Source organism: Octopus bimaculoides, chromosome 22 (genome assembly GCF_001194135.2).
Source record: "Octopus bimaculoides isolate UCB-OBI-ISO-001 chromosome 22, ASM119413v2, whole genome shotgun sequence".
Lineage (NCBI taxonomy): Eukaryota > Metazoa > Mollusca > Cephalopoda > Octopoda > Octopodidae > Octopus > Octopus bimaculoides.
This window is the reverse complement of record NC_069002.1, coordinates 424717-426946: the sequence shown is the minus strand read 5'-3', so window position 1 is coordinate 426946 and position 2230 is coordinate 424717. Positions and strand designations below refer to the sequence as shown.

Sequence of the window (2230 nt, the reverse complement as noted above, 5' to 3'; positions counted from 1 at the left end):
TGTGTGTATATATATATATATATATATATATATATATATACGCGCTCTCGTACACTCACAGTCGACAAGAAGACAACTAATTGTTCTATACGTCTACAAATTATCAGAAACAGCGACCAAATCCCCCTCAGAATCACGCCTATTGTCTTAAGAATGAGAAAGGCACTTCGATAAGATAGTCTTAGAATTATTGTTAACACGCTTCGAAGCATTGATCCTGTGGATCAGATCAGGATGGATCTGAAAGAAGAAACATCTTCACAAATGTTGTTGTTGTTGCTGTTATTGTCAGTACTTATTATTTCTTAAAGACTGGTGTTGCTTAAGGCGGCGATCTGGCAGAATCGTTAAAACGCTGGTCAAGAGGCTTGGCGGCGTTTTGTCCATCTTTGCTCTCTGACTTCAAATTCCACCGAAGATCACTTTGCCTTTCGCTCTTTAAAAGGAATACCAGCTGATCACTGGGGTCTGCATAATTGACTAGTCTCCTGCTCCCACACCACCCCAAATTACTGGCCTCGTGCCAAATTTTGAAACCAGTATTGCTGTCATTCTGTTTTCTGTTGTTCTTCTTGTTAATGCTGCTGTCGGTAGTACTGTTCGCACTGTTGTTGTTGTTGTTGTTTTTATTTTTCTTGTTGTCATCAGTAATAATTGATAACAAAGTCAAACCGTTTAACCCCCACCCCTGCCTTCTTTCCTCCCCCCTCTTTTTTTATTCCTTCCTCCCCCCCTAAAGTCTTCATTTATTCATATTATAATTTCTTTCTTTCCTTCTTTTATTCTTTACTTCCAAGGGCCGGGAGTGGGGAGGAAGGGCCGATGTCTCCAACACATGCCACCACCACCACCACCGCCACCGCCACCAACCCACATTACAAACGCATGCACAGACATACATGAACGTAATCACACGCACACACATGCCATTAACCTCAATGTTCCATTTGCCAAAGTCAAACTGACGCATACATACACACACACGCACACACATTCTTGGTGTGCGTTGCTACTCGTACATTTACACACACAGATCTGCGAACCTCTGCTACTATTTGCAGCCAACAAGAAAATCCTAAAGTGATCGTTGAATTTGCTAGAAATAGCAACCAAATCTCCCTCAAAGCACACCCCAAAGTTGAAATATAGTGACTGGTACACATGCAAAATGATGAGATGGTCACGGCTGGAATGCCTTATATCATAGGCCTGCTGTTTCATACTGATGTTTCCTTGGGGGCTAAGCATCAAAAACTACAATCATACTATTATATATATATATATATATATATATATATATATATACACATGTATACTATTTATACATACACACATGCATAAATGCCTTCAAACATATGTATTTCCATGCATTTGTGTGTGATGGCGGTGTACATGTGTGTGCGTGTGCGTGTGTGTGTGCTTTTCGAAGTCACTCATTAATACTCTTATTTAAGAATACATTTGTACTCGACAAAGTACAGGGTAAACCATCAGATTAACGTAAAGTTGTTTCTAGTATAATTGAACATAAAAACAAATATTAATATATACATGTGTGTGTGTGTGTGTGTGTGTGTGTGTATATATATATATATATATATATATATATATATATATATACATACATACATACATGTGTACATGCATTTTGCATGTGTATACGTATATATGACTTATCTGTTTTTGTGCATTTATACGGAGGTGTGTATATGTGTGTATGAATATATATTTATGTTTGTCTCTATGCTCATGTGTGTATAATATGTGTGTGTAAGTGTGTATGTATGTGTGAATATGTGTGTGTAGTTGCATGCAAATGTTTGTACGTGTGCGTCTATGTGCATATGCGTGTGCATGTAGTGTGCATCGGCTAATATTCAATTAGACAACTCCAGACGTCATGAGGTGGGCGTGGGGCGGGTGGAGGCAGAGGAAGAGACACGAATGAAGGTGAGAGAGGAGGAGGAGGAAGAGGCAGAGGGGATGGTGTTATAAAATATTCACGTGAGTGATACACAAGAAGTGGCAACACTGTAGAAGTGGGAGGAGTGGTATGAGGTGGTGGGGCTGATCAAGAGAGGAGCAAGTGATAACATAGTATAGGATGCTGTGGTGGTGGTGGTGGTGATCACAGTGGTAGTGGTTTCTGCAGCGATGTTATCTGTGGTTGGTGTTACAGTTAACATATAAATATACATACAGCTATATATATATATATATATATATATAT

The 2230-nt window shown here is 39.1% G+C and overlaps 1 protein-coding gene and 1 long non-coding RNA gene across 7 annotated transcripts in view; one reads left to right on the top strand and one right to left on the bottom strand.

Annotated features, from left to right (window-relative positions):
* LOC106878718 (uncharacterized) overlaps positions 1-2230 on the bottom strand; it is a 157845-nt gene that overhangs the window by 101218 nt on the left and 54397 nt on the right. The gene's annotated exons all lie outside the window — the stretch shown is intronic.
* The window catches only part of LOC106878716 (transcription factor COE1), a 341839-nt gene that overhangs the window by 304195 nt on the left and 35414 nt on the right, over positions 1-2230 (top strand). The window lies entirely within an intron of this gene.